Genomic DNA, 23,032 nt, shown 5'->3' with positions numbered 1-23,032 from the left:
CACATGGACAGCAGGCAGAAGAGCCGCATCCTGGACTCCAGCCTCACAGTCCAGGGCCAGGATCAGGACAGAGCTCAGGACAGAGATGAGGCACCTGCGTGATAGTAAGACCTACTGCCACCTAGAGACGCCCACCAGGCACTGGTCCAAGCAGATACCACAAGATGCCACCAATGGGATTGTGCAGGATGCCTGCAAGCTGGACTCATCACAGCACTTATCTTCTGCCAGGGGGCCAGCAGGGAACACCTTCCTCATTCCCCACGTCGTATTCATCCCAAGAGCCTCGGCGGTCCCCAAGACCCTCCTCAAGAAAGCGGATGCCAAGATCCAGTGGCTGCTCAAGAAGCAACTGCACCTGCCACTAAAAGGCCAGCAACGAGGTCCTGCACATACCCTACTGGCAGGGAGGTGACAACATCCCCCTCATGGGAGACCTCTGCAACATGGTGGTGGTCACATATGCCATTTGCCTCCTGACCTGCCCAGATGCCATGGTAAAATGTCATTGCTGCCAGCACCCTGGAGGAGATCACCCACAGAGGATCCCGAGACAGCCAACTGGATGCAGCTTGGCGACCTTCCTCAGTGGCCTGCTGGAGGGCGAGTTCAGCAGAGACAGCAAGGACTTTGCATCACCGTGGAGCCGAGCCTGCAACACCACATGCCGCCTTCAGAAACACATTGGCTGCTCCTGGATCTGAACCAAGGAGTGCCAAGAGTCTCCCTGGAACCAGCCCTGCATGCCGACCGCATCACAGTGACACCCTGCATGAGGACCTTCCTGAGCGGTTCCTGAAGGACCCCAACCGAAACAAGTAAGCTGGTGACCTGAAGGCCAAACCCAACCAGGGTAAGGTCTTTGACATCACCTTGAAGTGGGACTCCAGCAATGACTTGATACCCAGCAGGAGTGTCATGCACTTTGCAGACTGGCACTTCCTCTACCGCGCCCGCCTCAACTGCCTGCCTCTGAATGGGGCTGTCCACTTCGGCCACTGGGACAAGAGATGCCAGTGATGCGGCTACACAGCGGAGACCCTCCCCCACGTGCTGTGCAGCTGCAAGCTGCATGCCAGAGCCTGGCAGCTCCACCACAACACTGTCTAGGACCACCTGGTGAGGGCCATCCCAGCCACAGCGGGGGAGATCTCTGTGAACCGCACTGTCCTGGCCTGAGAGCCAGATGTGACCCAACAATCAGCATGAGCGAAGAGGCCAAGAAGGGCACGATCATGGACGTAACCATCCCCTTCAAGAACTGGCGCCAAGCCTTCACCAATGTCCGGGGTCACAAGCGGGAGAAGTACACCCCGCTGGCCAACATCTTGAGAGGCCGTGGCTATAACAGCACAGTCCATGTGGTCACTGTGGCAACGCTTAGACCCTGGGATCCCAGCAATGAGATCGTCCTGCGTGCCTGCTGCATCTCCCACCCCTATGCCAAACTGATGCCCTGCCTCATGGCATCAGACATGATCCACTGGTCCCACGACATCTACGTGGAGCACATCACGCGCTATCACCAGTACTCCGACCCCCCAGACCGACTGTCACTGGACTGGACTCAGGGGACCACCTGAACCTGGTGCTGCAATTGATAGACTTTGAGCAGAAGGTTCAAAAATGGACCACCCCGGTCCACTGGAAGAGGAACCCTGCAATGAGACTCTATATATTGACTGAGGAAACCGTCTTCAGCCTACTCTCTCCATTACAGACCGTTGTACTGATTTGTGTGCATCTCTCCTCTGTCTTGGTGTTGCAACCCCCCTGCCTCCCCTGTCCCCACCCCCTGGCTTAGTTGGATAACATCATATTTTTTGAAACCTAGTTGAATTCCCCTCCTCATCCCCCAACCCTCTTTTGTTAGTCCCTCCCTCAGGCGGTCTATATTTCCTTACTGGCTTTGTCATCTTTTTGGTTCATAACTCTTAACATCCACTAATAAAATTCAAATCTGTTCTTATCAGTTTAATTGCTGATAACATCCTTGATGGGAACACTGATGCATTAAAAGCATTCTTGGCACAGGGAGAGGGCCTCCAGGTTTGCTTCAACCACTCCAGGTATCAGCCTAGTATTGCAGTGCTGCTGAGCCAGATGCCTGCTCCCCTACTAGGGGAACTCCCCACTCAGATCCAAGAGCAGCACAGGCCTGGGCCTGGGGCCCGAGTCACTACTCCTGGGTGACCGCTGGGGGGGGGGTGGTCAGGCCCTATGCAAATTGGGGCCAGCCAGTTCACAGGGAGGCTGGAAGGGGCTTAGGCCAATGCATGGGTGCACACTCACCTCCCTGCCAGTCTGGCAGATGGCAGGCTGGGGCAGCCCCTGTTGCCAACAAGTACAGTGGCCTCCCTCCCTACCCCCCAGCCTCTCCAGGAAAGCCGCCCAAGACAAAACGCTGCCTTCATCGAGCATTAGAAATCAACAGCACCACCCAAAGCAAGAGGAGCAAGGTGGGGGAAAGCCAAACCAATACACAAATAGCCAACCCCAAGAGCGAGCAAGCATGTGACTGGCAGGAATGAGGGAACAGGCAGCACCTCACTGGTTGCCTGCCTGCCAGGAAGCCTCCCCCCAGAAATGCAACTGTGCCCTACAATGCCCCACCCCACCACACACCTGCAATGCCACCCACAGGGCCACTGACTGACTGTGGCTTTCCTGCAGGGGAACCAGGCACTGTGGGACTGCCACCCAACCACAGCCCCATCCAGAGAGCCTTCAGCCCCTGCCATGGCCAGGCCTCATCTTGGTGGGCCAGGGCCCATCTTACCCTCAGCCCTGGTCCTCTCTGACCTGACCTCACTCATCAGGCCCCCTCGGCCCCTGGCCCTGATCCACCTCTGGCCCTGGGCAGCTAATCTTGAAGGCTCATATCAGGGCAGCCGGGGTGAAACCCAGCTGTTTCCTGGCTTGCCCAAGAGGGACCCAGGAGGATGGCAGAACAGGAGAAGACAGCAGAGCAAGATCCGGGCCAGACATGAGGGTGATCAATGGAGCAGAGACCCACAGGATTGCAGTGCTTTGAAAAGGTCAGGTACCTGAGGGGAGCAGGCCATGGGAGCAAGAGGTGGTGGGAACCCCAGGGTAGGTCAAGACCAGCAAGCTCATCATGGGAACTCCCAGCAAAGATGGAGTCCAAACCCTGGTATTCAATAGTTATAGGATTTGGATGGGGTCATGGAAGGCATAGGTAATTTTACATGCACAGGTGAGACATGGATGGGATTTATCACCTTCCTTCAGTAATTTCTTTTGGGTCACCCCAGGGTTATTTTGGACAGCCCAAACTACGTAGTAAGCGAGGGGGCACTTGATGTTTTTTTGTTCTAGGACTGTTTGCTTTGGGTGTGGGGAAAAAGGCTAATACTTGTCTAACAAAAATAACATGCATCATGTGCAAGGAGGAGGGATATATCCCTTGGGATTGCCAGACCTCATACACAAATAGAGCAAAAATGGGGAAAGCGGGGAAGGGGAGGGAGGAGGTGGAATCTGAGAATGTATGTGAAAGTGATATGAAATGATCAATGGGAGACGCGCACATCTATGGAGCTGGGTAAGGGGGAAGGAAGGGTAATTGAATTGGGGTCAGGGGTGGTTATTTGTGGAATGAAGCCAGTGGCTCAGTGCATTAGAAGGGGGTGGAAGAAGAGGTGAAGATTTGTTGTATATGGATGATGTCACTATAGTAGTTTGGGGTAGAAGGTCAGTGGAGAGAGTCTTGGGACATGTAGGGAGTGACAGGGAGGCATTGAGAGACATGGGTTACAGGTGCTGGGGAATCATTTAAAAAAAGGGTTGGGGTACATTTTGAGATGAAGGGGAAAAGGAAGAGGGTGTGGGAGGAGTTGGGGGCATGGATACAGAAGGTGGTGGGATTGTGGGGTACAAGGGGATTATTTTGGGGGTGGGGGAAGGTGGAATTGGGCAAGCAGGTGCTGCTGCCTATTATTTTGTTTACGGGGAGGGTTCACGCTCCTTCATGGTTGCAAGTGCAATACATTTTAAAGAGAAGTTGGCATTTTTTTGCGTGGGGGGAGGGGAGAGGATGGCAAGGGGGAGATTTGTAAAACTGGTGAATTGGGGGGCTGGGGTTACTCAAAATAGAGCTTTTTCTGTAAGTGCATGTGGTGGCTGTGACTAAGGGAAGTGAAAAAGGGAGAGGGGTTACTGGGGAAATTGTTGAGACTGGGGAGAGCAGTTGTTTAGGGGTTACAGTGGTTGGCAATGAGATGGATGGATTTACAGGCTGAAGGAGAAAGAAAAAGAAATGATACATTATGCTAGGATGGGGTTTTGTTTTGTTTTTTTTATAAAGGGCAGAGGGACTAAAGAAGCTAGGCACAGAAGGGTGGGACAATGCAAAACCACTATTTAAAGTAATAAGCAGGGGGAAGCGACAAGGTGATGGATGTAGGGGATCGATCAAGGGCATAGGTGAGAGGTTTGGAAGGGGATAGTAGGTAAAAGGTGGCATTTATTAGCAAGTAAGGGGTTGTTTTTATGGTTAAGGAATGTTTGCAGCTGGGGTATTATTAGGCATGGGGATATATGGGAAAGGAAGGGCAACTGAAGCAGTGAGTATGGCAAAATGTGAATTGGGAAGAATAGTTTGCCCCTACAGGGGACTGGATAAGAAGATTGGGGGCGGGGGGGCGGCAAGTGTGGTGTCGAGGGATGACAATTATGATAAGGGATGTGTAAGAGGTGAAGCAGTGGGGATGAAGATAAGCCAGTTGTAAATACATACATACACACTTTTGTTAAATGTTAAAGATTTCTGTTATCTGTAACACATGTTGGATATATGATTTACCAATGTGTAAGGTGACATGGAACCAGGTTGTGCAAGGTATCTGTGGCTGAATGATAAAGGGTTGTAGATGCTTCTAAATCTGGAGATGGTTTTGTTGGGTTTTGTGTTGCAAGGTGGAAAGTTTGGTTGAGGTTGGGCATTTTAAATTCGTTACCTTATTAATAAAAGAAAACCTGTAAGCATCCTGGTGGCACATGAAAATTATTGCATCTGGGACAGAACGTTTTAGGGAAAGGAAGGCATATAGTGTCTTTTGGGAGAGGCATGCAGAGGAATTAGCATGGAAGAGACAATTAACAGAACTGCGCTTTCAAGCCAGAGCAGACTCCCATGAAAGAGGGCTGTTTTAAGAACGTTCAATGATGTAATTGAACTGGAGGACATCCAACATTGTCTGGAGGCTAAAGGAAAAAGAGAGTCCTTTGGGTGGACAGAGCTTTCAATAAGAACAAAATATGGACCGGTTCACGGAGAGCTGGAATGGCAAGAGATCATTGAGGAATCAAACATCTTCCTTCCAGCTTCTGTTTGGGTCCCCATAGGGAATATATCTATTATTTTGGTCAACCAAGGTGACATAGTAAATATAATGGACCAGGGCCCATTGAAACATGTTGTCCATTGACAATAAGTTGCTGATGCAGTGGGATGGGGTATAGGGCAGGGGTATGCAAGGCTGAAGTAATGTGCAAAAACATGGTGGGAGGAGGGGCACAATTTTGAAGAGTGCCCCCACTCATAAGGAAGGAAATGTCAGAACGGGAGGGAGAGAAGATGGAAGGGGACAGCAAGTCCCTGGTATCCCTTCAGAGGATGGAAACATTCAGTATGCGAAGGAAGATGGCTGGGAGAGTATTGGAGCTCAGGACAAAGATGAATTTATTTGAGGAAGTAGAGAAGCTGGCTACATCAACTGTAGAAATTGTTGTAGAGCAATGGACAGCCACAGTAGAGGAGAGGGAGGCAGGAGAAAAAAGTGACAGGAAGTGCAAGGGGCATGGGGTTAATTGGTGTAAGTAACTATTTGGAAATTCTTTTGGGCAGGGAAAGCCTTTGCTGGAAACATCATGCAACCAACCAAAGAGTGAAAGTGGGGATACCAAAGCAAAAACGGGAAGAACAAGAAAAGAGGAGTGAGAAGGGAAAAGATATAGGGGAAGAAGCAAGACTGACAAATGGTGTAAGTGAAATCAGGAGGAGAGTCGGGGTGGGGGCAGCTTTTCTAATAGCCCGTCAGCTATTGTAAGCTAGGCTTAAGCAACAGGGATGTGGAGGGTGGGGGTTGAGAAGAAATGGAGGTATGAGGGGGGAGGGAGGAGGACACTTGGGGAGTAAGACAGGGGAATGCATTTCATATTGTGGAACATGAGAAATTTGCTGAGATGGAGGTAAATGGGAGCAGATTAAGAGGGTTCTAAAAGATAAAGGACGTGCTAGTCCTTCAGAAGCATAGGATAGGATGAGGAAAAAAGGTGCTGGGAATATGGGGAGGGAGAGGTTTGTCTAAGACAGGGAAGGTAAAGCTAATCAAGTCTGTGATCTTACCGATCCTGCTGTTCATAGGGTGGGTATACCCTCCATCGTGGAGGCAAGCGAGGAGGATACAAAGGGAATTGTGTGTGTTTTTCTGGGGAAGTAAGGGAGAGAGGGTAGCACGTAGGGAGCTTTATAAAGCGGGGGAGCTAGGGGGATGGGGTTTTCCAGAGATGGAAACGTTCATATATGGGCACAGGGTGGCGGCATTAGACAGGGAGGCACGGAGAGGGGAAGGAATAGTGGGGAAATGGGTAAAGTACTGGGGAGGTAGAGTTTTGAGGGAATGGGGGATATTTGGAGAAAGGTGGACAGGCATGTGGGCAGGGAAACCATCACAGCACATGGATAGGCTGGCGGCATTTGTCAGGGCAAAGGGTTTGGTAAAACGGGATGGAAGGATTACAAAAGGCGAGGGTAATTTTCAATGCAATTAGGGAGGAAGATGGATTAACGGATGTGGGGAATTTGGTATGGGAACAGGTGAGAGAGGTGTGGAGGGGAATAGAAGACACAAGGTGGAAAGGGTTTCACAGGGAAATAGCGTGGTGTATAGTTAGGCGGGTGCTATCAGTCAGAGAAGTACTACACCGATAGAGGCTGGTGAGATCGGCAGAAAGCCTGGGGGAGTTCTGTACAAAGGAAGAAAATGGTTTTTGGGAGTGCACGTCTGCAAGAAGGGTATGGGGAAGAGTAGGGAAGTTTCTAAGGGCAATAGGGTGGGCACAGGGGGTGTCCTATGAGACCGCAGTGTATGGACCAGTGAAACAAGGCAATGGGAAGTGCGGGTGATTTTGATGGGGATGAGGGTGCCATTATGGAAAGTGAGGTGTTTGTTGATAGGGAAGGGGGTATGCTTTACACAAAGGGAATGCGTACAGCTGGGGTATTATGAGATTAAAGACTACATGAAGGGAAAGGGAGAAAAGGGCAAAGGGAGTAGGGCATGGCAAGGCATTCGGTGGCAGGAATTATTCCAGCCCGCCGGGATAGGGAGGAGGGAAAGAAAAAGCATCGGGAAGTAGGGAAAGGAAATGCGTCAGGAATCAGGGAAGGTGAAAACCAAGTGAGGAAAACAGTAATACTGAAACAAAAACGAGTTGTGTATGCTATAAATAAAGACGTGTGGAAAATGTGGTAAAGGCAAATAAAAAGAAGGGAAATACGAGACCACAGGGAAATATTGTGTAAAATGTGAGGATGCATTATAAATGTTGAAAGTGTCCCAAGAACCTGTATGAGAGAGCAAAATGTATTGTCATGGATTGCATTGATGATTATGTAAGAGGAGGATCTGGTGATCCAATTGTGAAGAAATTGTGATGGAGAAAGGAGACAGGAAGTTCCCACGGTTGTGTCATGCATTATTGATTCATGTATGATATTGTTTATTGTGAGATATTGACAAAAGGAGGCGGTGTGGAGAGATAAAGAAATATTTAATATTTTCTTAATAAAAAAATAGAAGGCAGAAAGCGTGCTGTACAGCCTACATGAAGATCAAAACATCCTCTAGCAAGAAACAAGTCACGGGGCATGTCATTAGAAAGAGCATTAAGGCAAAGAGCAGCGAATAGCGAGGCAGCAGGAATAACCTAAAGGCACAGTAGGGATCACCATTAAGATGGCTGCATTACCATGCCCACATCCCTCCTCTCAACATCCCATGGTGAAATCTTTGCATGGCTTCCACAGATCATCCCCTTCTCCACAGGGGCATTCTGATCAGGGTACCACTTCTTCCTCAAAAGAGGGAAAGACAGAGCTGGCAGGGACCACAAGAGGTCCTCTAGTCCAGCCCCTGCCCAAGGCAGGGTCATCTCTATCCACGGTACCATATTACTACTAGAACTAAACCAATGGCATTGTCACACACCCACAAATCATATGACCCCAAGATGTCCTTTTGCTTCGCCTGTGGCAATAGTAACCCATGTCCTCCTTCTGCAAGGGTTGTTAAAAGATGCTGAATGGCACACAAGGAAGAGGTCCATGCCTCTGCTACAAGAAGGCACTCATCCCCACAATCTGTACCCATCTGACCAAGGGGTAAAACTTCTTCCTGACCTCAAACTGGGTGACCAGCTTGACCCTGAGCAAAGGGGCAAGTCCCTCTAGCCAGGAACCTACAGGTTTTACTTGAGGAAGGAGTATTGGCAGTCTCCAGCCTTGGTGACAGTCGCTCAACGCTCCTGAGGAAGGAATATGCCTACCACAACACACAGCAAAGGACAAAGAAAAGAGTCTTTCCCAGCCTCATGCTTCTGGGCTTCACTGGTTGCCTCATGAGACACAAGCAGAGTAAAGCATAGGCACAGTTACTCCTAGATCATTCCTGATCAATGTTTACCCGACCTCTTTTTCAACACCCCCAGTGACGAAGGCTCCACAACTTCCCTCAGCAGTCTAGTGTACTGCTGCGCCCTTTTAACAGCCAAGTCCTTACACCTATCCAACAGTAGCAAGACCAGCCCTCTGTTCACGGGACATGAATAAAACAAACCAAGCCTTTCCTGTGGCCCTCTTGATGACATCCAGGTCAGTCCCGAATGCCCTGCCCCACTCCACAGGCATTAAGAGGCACTGGAGCACAACTTCACCTCAAGCTCTCCCTCCTTGACCTCATCCTCTACCACCCGCTCTCATGACAAACTGCTCAGTTCCTTTCCTTCAGCACTATGCACATACTGCTGAGACATCAGCACTGTGCGCCACCATTCCCACATATTCCTAACACAGATTTACATTGCCCGCCACCCCTTACAAGAGCTCTCTACAGCCCCTACACTCCTCCAACCACATATTTGTATTTCCAGAAGACCCATCATTACACAACATTTCTCCATACCCACCACCCCTTTTAGCATGAAGTGGTCAATAAAGCCCAAGGGTAAAACATCTTGGGCACCATCTAAAATACAAATAAAAGCATGACCACTCCTGTGCCACTCTCCACCCTTGTCTTCACTCTCTCCCTTTCAAATCAACCCTTTAAAAATGCCATCCACAGGGATGGGCCAGGAACCACTGAGAGTATGACAAAAGCCAGCAGAGGCCTACCGTTTCTGGTCTGGCTTCTGTTAGACTAGGAAGTGGCTTCAGGAGCTTGACTGCCTGGATGGCCTCATTGAGCCCAGGTGGGACCAGGCTTCTGCTCTGACCTTGCTGAGATGCCACCTGCTCAGGAAATAAGATCAGATTGAGAACCTGCAAGTCCAGGGCCCTGATCTGGCCTCCTTACAGTATATCCAGGAATTGTGCTAGAAGTGGGGGCTTTTGGGCTAGCCTTCTTTGGGTGGCTCTGACAGAAGGCTCATACATTTTCTGCAGGTTGCTAGAAATAGTCTGCCAGTCCATAACCTTGCCAGTCAAACACATTAATACCATTTCCTCCCTAACTTCTGGTTGTCAATGGTGATTTTTTGAGTTGGAATTCCTTATGCCCCCAGCCAAAGAGGATGGTTTGGGGACTGCCAGGAATAGGTTGTCTTTGTGCATAGCTTTGCCAGGGAGATGTAGAAGACAGGGTGGGCACGCAGAACATCAGATAGCTACAAGCAGAAGGACACCATGTTGGTGACTGCAGAGATGGCATAGAGTCCTAGATACCCAAGACCTTGTTTGACAGAGTTGAGGGGTGGCTTTCAGGTATTAGGAAGAGAGCGATTCTTTACTCCTACAATGGACGTGGAGCACCCCCCCCCCCCCCGAGCACTGTTTGTAGCCTAAAACTAGACCTTCTTGGCAGGCTAGTGGTGGTGCTTCACGTCATCATGTATTCATTGCAAGTGGGTTCCCAGTTCTGTGACTACAGGGGTGGAGATGTTGGACAGGGCTGTGGGGAAGTAGGGATGAAACCCACACTTGGCATCAAGGGGCTGCACTGGCTGGATGACAGATCCAAGTTGTTGTATGCAGATATAGACACGGGCAGGAGCACAAGCCAGTCATGGTGATGGCAGTTAAGGAAGCCTCATTTAGCATTGCTCCAGCACCTGGTTCTCCCTTGTCTGCCAGTGTCAGACAGACTAGAGCTCCTGCTCTACCCCCAAAAGGGACAGGAAATCCCACATGTTGGACATGAACAGAGGGCCCAAGACTGATACAGTACAGGTAAGCACCCCATGCAGCCAAAACAAATGTCCCAAGTTACTGGATCCAAGTTGAGTGGGATGCCCACAATGGACTACTCCATTGTAATGGGGTTCACCCTGTGCCTCACTAGGAGGCACCTCTCTTTGCAGAAACACTTGTCCATTAAGTTGTCCATAGCACCCAAGCCCACAAGGACTGACAGCTGTACTGCTAACCAGATGGCATGGGCAAGGTCCTTTTGCTCCACAAGACTAGCAGAGGCCCAAAGCTCACAGCTGGTTGTTCTAGGTCTCCCACAGATACAGTTCCCTGGATTTCTAGAGCAGTAGATCTTCCTGGGGCACCAGGAGACCTGGGATTGTGGTGTGGGGTCCCCTCTCATGGCCATCTTTTCCACACACTCCTCTGGAAGGCAGTGGTAGATCCACAAAGAGCTTGGGGCCCTTGACTGAGCTAGCAGGGGACTCAACAGGAACAAGTTCATCCTTCAGCTCCTCACTAAGCCTCTGGCAGAATTGCCACAACTTCAATCACCTCATTCCACTTGAGGCCAGGGGCCTACCACTGACGTGAGCCACTGTGGGCTTTAGCTGGCTGCCATGCTGAACATTTTAGGGGGCTATTTTGGCAGAGATGAACTGCAAGGGGTGGGCAGGTGCCTATGGGACTTCTTCCCTGTAAGGCTTGGATGGACAATTTGAAAGACTGAAGCCCTCGAGGAGCAAGGAAGCCCAGGTCAGGACTTCTCCCTTCAAGCAGGCCAACCATTAGTCCCATCTTGGCCTGGTCTGTGGAACAGATGATGGGGCACAGTGGAAAGAGCAGGCAACACTGATCCAGGAATCCCAAAACACTTCTTTGGATCTGGCTCAAGTGCACTGGGAGTGGGACTTGTGGTAGCAGCAGCAGTCTTCTGACAGCAGGGCCCCAGCCAAGGCTCGATTGTTGCTTCATCTCTTGGGGATGGTTTTGCTCAGCATTTGCCAGGCTCCAGCTTTAGCCTGTGCCCCTTCCAGGCAGTCCAACAGCTCTGGTTTTTCCCCTCTAGCTGTTCAAACAGTGCCTGGAGCTGCTGAACTGCCTGCTGGAGATGGGCGATCATTTCTTGGGATTCAGGGGGTTGGAGGGCTTGCAGGGATTCTCGGGCAGAACGGAGTTTGTATTTCTACTTTGGGTCCTGCCCCACAGCTCCAAAAAGACTGGTCCAGGTAAAAGGTTGGGACCGAGGCATTGGTGGTCTGGCCTAATGATTGGATACTTGAAGTATGGAGGGCAGTCCAAAGTGGTTTCCTAGGGACTGGGGGTATCAGGGGGTCGGTACTGGAACTGGAAGCCGCTGTCAAGATGGAACAGGGCCAAAAGCTGCAGCCAGAGACAAGGTACTCCCTGCATCTTCTTCCAGGGTACCCACAGATTAGTCCAATTGGTAGGCATCCTAACTGGTCCCTAGCATGATGTTCTCCCACATTCATTTGCACAGTGATCCATGTCTGAGCCAAGGCTGAGGTAAGCCTCACTACCCTTCATGTATCTCATGGGCTCACCCGGGATCCTGTTACCGGGGGCCATAAGTTTCTCTTTCCAGAGGTGATGATGTATATGGGCACCTTGGACTGGAGGGGAACAAAAGCTCTGTTCAGTCAGCTGCCTCACAGCTGCTGTCCAGCACCTGCAGGAGTTCATCAAGTCACCCTCAGAAGCCAGGAGGTTTAGCTTTTGGTCCTGGGCCCTTGGTAAGCCTCCAATGGTGGGACTTGGGAGGCAGCCTCATTTCAAGTTCGGAACAGCATTTCACCATTATGATCAGGAAGTGACAGTGTAGTTGTTGTAGGCCTTGGGGACCATGTGTGGAAATCTGGCCTGATATCCCAGCTCCTGGAAGACGCATGGCTAAGGCACTGAGCCAGAGGCCTGCACTGATCTCCACATGGACACCTTGCCGTCTCGGTGCTGTCGTAGGTCATCAGCAGCCAAGGTGCATTCAACAGCCCTCGCTGGACATGAAAGCTTTCTGGTTCAGGCTACAATCCACCCATTCACTGCCCAGTCCATGATCTGAGCTGTGTTGTGGCCCAGCATATTGTTTACATTTAAATATGGTGGAGCAAAGGGTGATGGGCCCTTCAGGGATGCAGATGGTCAGGCTCACTGTTTTTGTGGATGAGCCAGGTCATTACCTTCTTCCAGGACTTGGCCATGCAGCCAGAACTTCCATCAGGTGGCCAGAGACATCAGCACAAGGCCGTCTGGGTCCCACTTCGTTAGCTGGACTCAGTGCGGTCTTGGTCTGGAGCTGTAGTCCATGTCCTGCTCTAACCTCCACCTCTTCCAGCAATAAGCTTAGCTTGGCAGACAGCTTGAGGGTAACTGGCAGCAAGGGTCCCCGAGGCAGGTCTGTAGATCACATTGACAGGCAGCAGCCTTCACCATTGAGGACACCACCATAGTAGGCAGTCTCTCCTGCAGGGACTGTGCAAGATAACCTGGGACCCACCAGATCTCACTGCCTCAGGGAAGACTGAACAGTCCAGTTTCTGGATCCCAGAGCTGGTTGCTGATGTGCAGGGCAGAGCTGTGGTCAGTAACTGGAGCCACACAATGACAGGTGCAGACAGTGGACCTTGCACAAGTTGGTATTGGGGATACTATGGGCTTATGCTGATCTAGAGCAGCATAATCTACACACTACCAAGCCATAGCCTGGAAAAAAAAGAAGGAAGTCTCTTGGTTGCGGCCAACAGTAATGCGCTAGACAAGGAACAAGGAGTTGTCTCTTGGAACGTGTTAATAGTAGCTGAAGGCAACAGCTGTAGTGCCCCACCACCTATTTTTATATAATTAGCCAGTTGGTCTCCAAGTGATAAGGTGTTCTTGCTAACCCCATATGGTAATCCTCCCTTCGGGCCCATCATGGCCATTTGCAATTCTTATGCCATACTACAATAGCATGGCTCAAGCAGGAGGCGTCCAAACTGTTTCTAGGAGACCAAGTGAGCCTTACAGATATTACCGTTGTTTCATCAGTCAAGGAAAGGAATAAATCAACTCATCCAACTAAGCCAAAGCAAATAGAGCAAATGGCCTAAATGATGGCATACTTAAGTAGACCATCCCAATACACAGCATCATGTCTTTGGCTTGAAAGCCTTAGTAACAGCAACTGATCTAACCAGATGCATCTGTTAGAGGAAAATATATTTACCCACGTGTCCAGTTCCTTGGAACAAAGCTTTTTTCTTTTCCATAATTCTAGCAGCTTTGCCAGCATGGACCATAAGTCAGAGGCGAGAAGAACACACAATAGGTGCAAGCAACAGCAGCAGCAGCGTTCCACGATGGTGTGGGGAAAGATACAGTTCTGGAAGGGAGGGTTCTGCATCTTGCTCAGAAAGGTGAAAACCCCACCTAACTGACACCTTCACAATCCATACAAGAATTGCTTTGCTTCAGTTCCAAGAGGTTCCAGGGAAACCAAGCAATGTCAATAAAAACAGGTCACAGCCTTTGCGATGGTACTGGAACAAGCTGTCTCTAAACACAGGGCACAGACTACAAGGGAAAGTTCGAGAACTTCCCAGATTCTAAGCCAGCTGCTGCCAGTGCGTGCTACCTCCCTCCCAAGTTTCCCCAGTTGGTGCAAGTGAGAATTTGTTGTGCACTTGTGGGTTGCTGGACATGCACTGCAACAAGCATGTGTTCTCTTGCTTTGGCATGTAACAATAAGGCATCAGACTGAACAGGTCACCTGCTCCTTTTCTCCACTGAGGGGTGGCAATTATGGGAGCCATGACTGTACCTTAAGTCTTTGTCCAAGCCTGCAAAAGAAGTCCTGATCCCTGAAGGGCTGCAGGCTCATCTCTTCACAGCCTGACAAGTCCCAAGGTTTGGGGAACAGGTGGCTGGCCCACTGCTGGAGAGAAGAGCAGTTGCATGCGACTGGTCTCTTGTTACAAAGGCACCTGGGATGGCTGTCCATCTTCCACTGCCTTAGTTAAGCAACAGCTGACAATTCTTTGGTCAGTCTGTTCCATGAAGTTTCCAACTTCCAGCAGACTGCAGACTTCCCAGGTCTCTTCACCCAGCTTCAAAAGCCTATTCTGCAACTCCCACTTCAGCAGTTCAGGCCTGACTTCAAGCTGCGAGGCTAGAGATGGAAAGAGAGAAAAAGAGACAAGTGTGTCAGGAGCGTTAAGGTGGTTGTTACAGCCTTATGAATGCATGAAGCAAAGGAACCTTATGCCTATGAAGCTAAATATACTACAGATTTTAGTGGCCACAAACTGGGACTCACTTCACTGGCCATGGCCAGAAGCAGTCAAGTCTGTTTTGTATCCAAGATCTGAATCATCCCAACCAGCAGAGCAATGCCCAGGCTTTCAATACATGAACAATACAGATGCAAAGTTCAGATGCGGATGGACATTGCCCAGACACAGGATTTCTGTTTTGGGCTCACTGTAGCACCACTATGGGCATGTGTGTACACGTGTTTTACAATCAATACGTTATAGTACATATATTATTAATATGTTACAGAAAATTGTATCTTTCTACAAGGAGTACATGTATAGTCCTCCCCCGCCATAGAGAAAAAGCATTACGTGTTTTCACAAGATTTTGCACATGTACCAAACTACCTACTCCTGGACAATAAATGCAGTGCTCTAGGATGCTTGTACACATGCCAAAACTAGCCTTCAAAAGTGGCTTAATTGCCCTTTTGCACCACTTTAGTGGTGTTGCCGTTTACACACTTGGCAGCACATCGCACTTTCATTTCATGACAATGTACATTTTAAAGCAAAATATGCTGTGAACAGTATAGAAGGAGAGGAATTCAAGGCAGGTATTTCAGGGCACCTTATGAAATACACCTCTCCTTTGAAAAGAGCTGCTAGGTACTTGGTTTCACTGGGCCCCAGGGGCAGTTGTAAGATCTGGAAAGGTGGCAGGGGAGGGGGAGGAGGGGCTGCCACGTCGCTCCATAACACAATGACTGTTTCTACAAATGATAAAGAAACTAAAAGCCTTGCTAATATGCTATGGGTCCAACCCAGCCTGGCCACAGACGGAGCAGCTCTCTACACTCCCACATACGCATCCCTGAGACCCTCTGTAGGGCCCCAAAATGCCTCCCTCTGCCCTTTCTGCACTGCCCTGCCACCTGCAGTGCCCCTTGCCTCTTCCACCCACCAACCCCTCTCACTCCTCCAAGTCCTGCCCTGCCTTCTCTCCATCCCATAAATCCACTATATCCTGCACATATGCATCCCACCATATCCCAGCTCTCCGGACTCCTCACTGCCCACCCCCAGCTCACTGAGCCCTCCCAAGCATTCAAACCTCATTGTAGCTCCTCATATCCCCTGGCTTCCCCCCTGCCCACAACCCCTTTTCATCCACCCAAAGTCTTCTCCTGCCTCCCAACCTCACCCCCCAGCACCTGCACACCTCCCTATACCTGCAGTGCCCCAATCCTTCCTCCCTATGGGGCCTCCTGCCCCCCAAAGTCCCCTCATGCTAGTGACCAACCCTCATCCTACAGATGCTCATGGCCTTGCAAGTCCCTTCTCTAGAAAAAAAAACAAACAAACAACTCTCCCAAGCCCTTTCCTTCAGAGACCCTGACCATGAGGCATGTGGGGACAGGACTTCCCCCTCCCCCCACACATCCCCCCCTCCTCCTTACACTAGGCCAACTGGCTTCTGTGCTCCACAGACAGAGACTAAGCTATCTCTGGTATCCCAAAGGTATCCGACAAGCAGCATCCCTACTGGGAGAATCAAATCCACCCATCCACCTCTGCCAGGCAGCGTTTGCATTATAGCTCAAAATACCACCTTTCCCTTCTATACGGCATGTGGGGGGCAAGGAGGTGTGTATGGGGCTTGGTTGGGAAGTGGTTGTGTGGGGGGTGTGCAGGAAGTTGTACGGGGTGTGGGCATGGTGGGTGGGGAAAGACTATGGATGTGTGAGACCATACAGGACGAGTCCCCAGACAACCCCAGACCCTAGATCTGCATTCAGGGGCAGACGGTGTGGACACATTGGCAAGATAGCATGCAGCTCCAGACATGGGCATGATAATTAGGGGCTCCTCCAAGGGAGGAGGCAATGGGCCCAGTTTGAATTTCTTGGAAAAATACATTTCTCCCTCTCCACATATATAGCAACATAGCATCTATCATAAGCTTCCCTTTACATACCTTACAAACAATTTGAACTCCTACATAGCCATTACTACCAATGCACCCATCTCCCTCATACCCACCCACAGACTTTATCCTAGTTCAAAAGCAGGAAAAGCTAAGAGACTATTTGGGTTTCACATTGGCCCAGGACCTTTTTGCTTTCTGGTACTGTTGCTGCTGTGGTGCAAGACCCGATTCTCAGTCACTCATTGGCAGGTTATGTGGAGCAATATAAAAGTGAGTAAGGAGGAAGTTGATTTTCATATTTCAAATAGTCAAAGGACTTTCCAGCTTCTTAACACATCACCCATTCCAAGCCTTCCTCAAACAAAGACGAAACAAAACAAACAAAAAACCAAAGCCCAATCCTTCAGCTTTAACAAGCAAAAGCAGGGCTCTTCCCCTCATAACACAAGCCCAGCCCTTTCTCCTTCCTAGCTATTAAAGCCACTCCAACCACCTCCCTTATGCTCTCTCAGCTAGCCCCTTCACTGTTTCCACCTGCAGGGCCACCCAGGGGCCTGATCCTCTCCACCTGCACCTCATCACCAATTCAGGCTGTCTGCACCTCTTAACTCACGTGGTCCCTTTGGAGAATTGCAGTAATACTTCTTGCTCATGATTGGAAGTCCAATACTATGTGCTCAGTGTATTTTCTCTGGGAAATTTGAGTCACACTCATTCATTAGGGGTTATTTGGCCTCTAATTTACTTCTGGCTAATGTCACACACATTACAGATTGACTAATGACCTGCTGTAGTCTCATGGCACACCTTAAATGAGCTGGTAATTCAAACACATTTCCTGACCACCTACTCCACAGCACAAGGGGCTAGGACCCTCAATCCAAACTGGCAGAAGGAATAGGTATATTCCTAAGATTCCTCCTGTACAAATTAGAAATTGCAAAGGCGCAGCTCATCTGGTCCCCTTCTGCTACTGCTCGAATGTCTCCCTTAGGCTAGTGTCCCACTCACACCCAAGAACATTTGTTAGCAGTTCCTACAGCTGGCCAATACAAGGCTGTGGTTATCTACCACAACTGAACACAATTAAAGTCAGGGCAGTCACTGTAAACTTTCTGGATCAAAGCAATTAGCTCCCAACTCTTTTCAACAAGAGGCTTCCACTCAGTGGGGATCTTTCAGCTATGGCAACAAAGGCAAAGCAAAGGACCTTTTCCTTTATGTGCCAGATGTTTGTGCTGTACGAAAGGAAGTGTTTTTAGATTTTCCAGCAAGAACATGGAGATGACAAATTGCTATTTCCATATAGAATAAGGCCTTCAGTTTTCTCAGACAATAAATGTGTCTTCTAGTGCACATGCACTGCCACCAAGAACTATCTTTTTAACAACTTTAATCTCATGACATGGTGTAGCTGAGGTGATCCTTGAACAACAGCAGTCACTAAAGCACAGTTTAACCAGGTACAGCACAAATTCTGCAGCCTGGACCGTTTGCTTGCTCATTATGATGGTTTTCTATAGCTGGTTTATGAACACTTCGTTTATCAGCATGTCACAGGCAGAAGCAGCATCTTATCTAAGAATTTATAAGCACGTTAGATGGAATTGTTTTTAAATCGTTACTAGCACAGTAACCCATTAGCCTTTTTGGAGCTCATGTCATTTCTAATAGATTCTTTATTAAAAGTTCTCCCAATAATGTACTAATCCTCTGTAACGTGTTAAAAGTTGAAACTGTAATACAAGCAGTAAGGCCCAAAGTGAAAAAAAATCAGTATATCTGGCATATCCATTGAAGAGTCCCTTTTTTGTTCCCTGAAAATAGGGGGCAGGAGTGAACAGCAAGAGACTTTCCTGAGGTTTTACTTACAACATGCATTCAGCATTGTCCACAGAAACTGCTTATACAAATGACCTCTTTTTACCTGACTATGTAAGGGTCACTCTACTCATGTTTTCCATGCTTGACTCTGGTTATGTGCTAGAAGGGTAACTAAGAGTATTCCTGATCTGCACCCTCATTAGTATGCATGTTTCAGGAGGGGGCTTCTCACACCTTTTCTCACTGTTTGTGGCCTTGGGTTTACTGTTTGAGGTCTAAAACAGGCTATTGTAAAGGGCAGGTGGATCAAGTTGTGTGTCCACTGGCCTTCTCTGCCAAATCAGTGACACCTGTAGGCACACACCAGTTGGTAACACAAAGTTAGACAAGGGTCACTGATGGGTCAGCCCTCCTCTAAGCAGTGCCAGGTCTGCAATGGGGTAACCCTTCATTTTTATAGAAAGCTGCTATGTAAGTGGGAGAAAGAGGAGAGATCCCAGACAAGAGTCACTTCCTGGGTGGTCTTTTTAAGTCAATAAAAATCCCTGTAGTGGGTCCAGGGCTAAACCTGATACTTCCTGTTGCTAATGTGCGGGCCAGAAGCAATCCAGGGCCCTTTTGTGCATGCAGGCTGTGGCCAGCAGCCCGGGCACACGGGATCAGAGAAAACAGGCAGCAAGCTAGAATTAGTCACAGACACTTAGTGGTTGATTTAAGATTGTTTACTTACACCAAAGATGGTCACAGTGTAGGCTGGACAGTTTTCCAGGCACAGCTCCACTTAAATGCTTGTTCAAGGACTACAACAAGCTCGGTATCTCCTACAGATGTGTCAAAGCTCCGTGGATCCGTCTCCTTTGCATGCAGGGAGGGGTACATCTAGGAATCAATCAGCAACGGGAAGAGGCCAGAGGCTGATCAGACCCCTGTTGCCTTTTAAGAAATGCATTGGGTCCAAAAGGATCCACAGTACTTAGCAACCTTCACACAAAACAACAAATTCTCTTTCTCTCCAACTTGGACAGAAACCACCCAAGCTTCTTATACGGCTAGCAATCCAATCACTAGCCGCCACGTGTGCATAATTTAACACAAACCAATAATGTGGCTCGAATTCTAATACAAATGGCAGGAACTCTTTGCAACAAGCATTTCTCAGATGCAAAGAAGAAATGTACACTGTAAAGAAAGCTGCAAATTTGGTGGGAAAATAATTTAGCAGTGCCAAAGCACACACAAAACAAAAATCACAACTTTGGGTTGTGACAGCTAAATGAGCTGAAATTCTGTGCGCTTGCTGTTGAAGGTGGTCAGGGTCCAAAAGGACTGTGGTTTCACAGACAGGCTGAGGAGGGCCAGTACTGGAGTAGGGCCAAGTCCTGGTGGTGATGACCCAGTGGGGATGGTCAGAGCAGCATTCCCCAGTAGTGCTCTCCAGTGTCTAGAGCAGTGCCGCCCTGTATCAGAGGTGCAGCAACTCCTGCGCAGGTTCTCTAACCAGCACTTACTACTTGGGCTGGGGTAGGTGGTTGAGTGCTCAGGGCAGAGTGGCAACCCCTGGCAGCAAGGACCAGCACACATGTGGGGTGGTGGCCCTACCCAGCACTGCCACCATTTGCAAGTGCAGCTGGTAGAGCCCTTGGGCAGCACCTGCTTTCTAAGGGAGGTGAGGGATTGTTTCAGCTGGCCACAGCCTGCTCTTGCTTTCATTGTCCAGGGTGCTTGGGTCTGTGTCTTCTTAGAGACTGGTGCCTGCAACCAGCCATCTGGAGCCAGGGTGCTACAGAGAAAGACAGACTCAAGTTCTTGTTTGATGGCAAAAGCTCGGAAATGCTTATTGTCTCTTAAGAAAGGAGGCTAGCTGGTCTTCGCAGCAATCAAGCCAGCATAGAGAAACTGCCCAGAAACAATGGTAAGGATGAGGTACGTGCCCATGCTGCCCTAGGTTGCTAGGGGAGGCAAGTCTTGCAGCAGCAGCTGCATTTGCAGTATCCTTTCCCTGCCTCAGCCACTTGCCATTGTTCTCTCTCTGTATCTCTCTCTACCTGCCCCTTTTCACTTGTCTCTTTGCCAGGTATGAACACACCTGCAACTCACTTCTGTGCCAAGTTGGGACACCTGCTACATGCTTCTCTTTCAAATTCCTTATCTTCTTCTCAATTTGTTCAGCTACTGTTTTTTGCTTCCCTCTCCTTTGAATCAATGCTGTTGCAACTTGTGCACCAGGCCATTCAGCAGTCTGTAATACCTGCTACTCCCAGGCTCCTTTTTGGTGTCTTAGATTAACTGTAGCTTAGCATATGTATGGCCTGGCCTAAGCACAACTCCTGCAGCAGCTGGTGTAGGAGCAAAGATCCACTAGGGGATGTTATTTTGGGGAAAGGTGATGCCCATTAAGGAGGCAGGGCTTCTGAAAATGTATCTGCCATCCTGGAAGCAGGTTAGGAGGGTGCAGCAGCAGATCTGCATTATTTTTGGTAGAGTAAAACAGAAAAGGTGGTGAGAAAACAGTGTATAAAGCAAAATATCTGGGATGGTGCAAGCTGCCATATTTGGGGGTATTTATTTGTGTTCATTATGCAAGAATGGTTGCAAGGGAGGTGATGAAGGGGGAAGGCAATAGGGCAGACGTTTGCAGGTTCTAGGTGGGAAGGATGTTACAGAGACTGGGTCTGTATGGCGGGAGCTAGAAGAAGCTGTGGGTATGGAAGCCATGGCTCCGCTACGGGAGGTTGGAGAATGTCATAAGAGCAGAATAGCTAGAGGAGCTGGGGCTAGAAGGGTTGGAAGAACAGAAAAAAAAGTTAAAGGTGATTAGAAGGAGGGATAGAGGAAGAGATGTGAGGGGTTTGACAGATGAGCAGACAAGGGAAGTGTGAAGGAGACAACAGATGAGAACTTGAAAAGAGAGCACGCAGATACTATGTGGAAGGCTGTAAGGCAGATCCTGCCAGGTAAGGCTATATAGCATAGACGGGACTGTTGAAGTTGGCAAAATGCCGGAGGGAAAGCAGCAATGGAGAAGAATCGGCGGTGCGTGCACTGTGGGAGTGTTCGTTCACAAGAGAAGTGTGCAGGGTGTGCAGAGGTTTCTGCAAGTCATGAAAATGAGTCTGAATAGTAACTTATGAGATAGTGATGTATGGATTAGTTAAAAAAGGACCAGAAGAGTGGAGGGTGAGGGTTTGGATAACTTGTATAAAGGTAGCAATATGGAAAGTAAGGAACCTGCTGGTTCTTAAGGGACTGATACAGGCAGTGCCGAAGCACAGAAGTTTGGCACCTGGGGCAAAGCCTGCAGTGGCAGCCCACCCTAGCCCTGTGCACAGATCTGGGGGGCATACACCCCACCATGCTTCCCAGAGTGCACACAGTGGTGGGAGCCTCTCTTCCCCTGTCCCCACGCTCCCCAAATGAGTTGCTTGTGGCTCCATCCCCTGTCCTGACCCAGCTGGGCAGCACCTGTTGGTGCCCCCTTTGCTTGGGGGCCCGGGGTGGTCACGCTGCTCGCCCCCTTTACCACCTCCTATGGCACCGGATACAGGACTGCTTACAGCTGGTGCTGTATGAATTGTGATTTTTACATGAAGGAGGGAGGAAGGGAGAAGCAAGTGGAACGGAAGAAGAAAGAGGCAGCATCTCTTTAAGTGAAAAGGGAATTGATACTGCTGTGTTGACTGTGCTGTCACACAATAGATTGTAACATCAGTTTTGAAGTTATAATGCATGTTTTGGGATGATGTAAGTGGGATCAAAGTGGCTTCATTGTGGGAATAAGTTGTTATATGACAGAAGGGTGGGGTTTGGAAATGACAGCGAAGAACATGGGTAAAGAGGATGCATATGGATTTAAAAAACATTTAGTTGAGGTCCTTTATGATTGGATGGGTTCATATGGATATTTTGTAATGTCATTTGGAGTGGTTTTGTATGTGTGAGGGCAAAATATTAATGGTGTGTGATACCATTTGGAGTCGGTTTGGTTTAAATATATGGCTATGTAATAATGCTATGTGTTGCTAATTCAACTGAAAATGTTGTGTTTGTGTATGTATGTAGATATCGTGTGATGCAAATCTGTGTTGGAGCTGTGGGACTGCGGATACGTGTGAAGCAAGACAATGGTATTTGAGTTGGCTATATGTGGGTTTGTGTATAATATTGATGGTATGTCATGTTGTTGGTTTTATGTTTTGTAATGAGTACATTTTGCTGTTAAAAAATAAATAAATAAATCTGTTCTTCTCAGTTTAATCATTGATATGTCCTCCATGTGAGGTCTAATGCATTAAACATATTTTTGGCACCGGGACAGGGCCTTGGAGCTTGTTCCTGCCACTCCACTCATCAGCCCAGTATAGCACCCAGCTCCAAAAGCAGTAGTAGCAGCCAACCCCAGAAAGAGTTGGACCATGATGGGCCCAGTTAGGGGAGCCTGAGCCCTGACTCCTGGCTGCCCAATAAGCAGGCCCTATGAAAAGATGGGACAGCCCCAGCCAACATGTGCGTGTGCCTGCCCACCAGGCAGTGGGGCCAGCAGGCTTGCTCATGTGTTTGGAGGCCAGGGCTCACAGCCACCCATGGCAGGCAGGCCCA

At 49.1% G+C, this 23,032-nt stretch overlaps 1 long non-coding RNA gene and 2 other non-coding genes across 3 annotated transcripts; 2 read left to right on the top strand and 1 right to left on the bottom strand.

Moving 5' to 3' along the window:
• The first annotated feature begins 1,927 nt into the window (after positions 1 to 1,927).
• On the top strand, positions 1,928 to 2,114 carry LOC132247944 (U2 spliceosomal RNA). Its single transcript, XR_009459330.1, has one exon. It is a non-coding gene; the product is annotated as a U2 spliceosomal RNA (small nuclear RNA).
• Positions 2,115 to 3,905: 1,791 nt separating this feature from the next.
• LOC132248501 (uncharacterized) lies at positions 3,906 to 19,435 on the bottom strand. Its single transcript, XR_009459699.1, has 2 exons — positions 19,167 to 19,435; positions 3,906 to 14,597 (listed from the first exon to the last, which is right to left on the bottom strand). It is a non-coding gene; the product is annotated as an uncharacterized LOC132248501 (long non-coding RNA).
• Positions 19,436 to 22,638: 3,203 nt separating this feature from the next.
• LOC132247973 (U2 spliceosomal RNA) lies at positions 22,639 to 22,824 on the top strand. Its single transcript, XR_009459348.1, has one exon. It is a non-coding gene; the product is annotated as a U2 spliceosomal RNA (small nuclear RNA).
• Positions 22,825 to 23,032: the final 208 nt, after the last annotated feature.

This window comes from Alligator mississippiensis, chromosome 1 (assembly GCF_030867095.1).
Source record: "Alligator mississippiensis isolate rAllMis1 chromosome 1, rAllMis1, whole genome shotgun sequence".
NCBI classification, from domain to species: Eukaryota; Metazoa; Chordata; order Crocodylia; family Alligatoridae; genus Alligator; species Alligator mississippiensis.
Note: the sequence above shows the minus strand (reverse complement) of the source record. Positions and strands in the feature narration are given on the sequence as shown.